This window comes from Seriola lalandi, unplaced genomic scaffold (assembly GCF_002814215.2).
Source record: "Seriola lalandi dorsalis isolate HSWRI2012SDOR001 ecotype SW California unplaced genomic scaffold, Sedor1 jcf7180002053710, whole genome shotgun sequence".
NCBI lineage: Eukaryota > Metazoa > Chordata > Actinopteri > Carangiformes > Carangidae > Seriola > Seriola lalandi.
In genome coordinates, this window is record NW_019524263.1 from 52708 (window position 1) to 53473 (window position 766).

Below are 766 nucleotides of genomic sequence, written 5' to 3' on the forward strand. Positions count from 1 at the left end.
TTTTTTTTTTTCCCACTGATGAAAAATCCAGAACCACAAACAAAGAATGTCATATTTAAAGTTAAACTGAGAAGACGAGGTGCAGATTTACTGTCTAGATCAAATCAGAAATACCAGCCTGCACGCATGAGGCGGTTGGTGTTATGGCTTTGTGCAGCTCTTCTAAACCGCAATGACAGCATCTCATTTCTTGCCTGAGGACGTCCTGAACCTGGATATTTCTACAACTTTAACATCTCAACTCAGTGGAGGAAAACAAAAAACAAAGATTACCAGAAAACATGTCACTACTTTGTTAATGTTGCAAGTCATCGGGGCAATGTGGCGCTCGGCAACAAAAAGTCAAAAACCTTTTCACAATAACCTAAACAGTGAGCGATCAGTACGTCATATTCACAACACGGGCCTGAAGCAGCACACCAGTGTTTGTTCATGTTTCAGCCGATTTACTATAAAAATTAAAAAAAAAATCAGGGAGATGAACCTCTTTGCTGAACATGCTGTAGCTGAGCACCCTTTGTGCCTCTCAGCCATTATTACTGTTGAGTCAGAGATAAACAACCGCTTTGCTGAAACAAATCTCTGATGATCTTTTAAAAGCCCAAACTTGGCTTTTTGCTAATTTGTCATTTCAAAAACACGTATTGCTCTTCTAAGGGGATTTCAAGAATCCACAGAGACTTTTTGACCCGTCTGGATTTGGAAAAAAAAAAAGAAATAATGTGGAAATATCTTGAATAAATGAATGTACAATGAGAACAGAAAA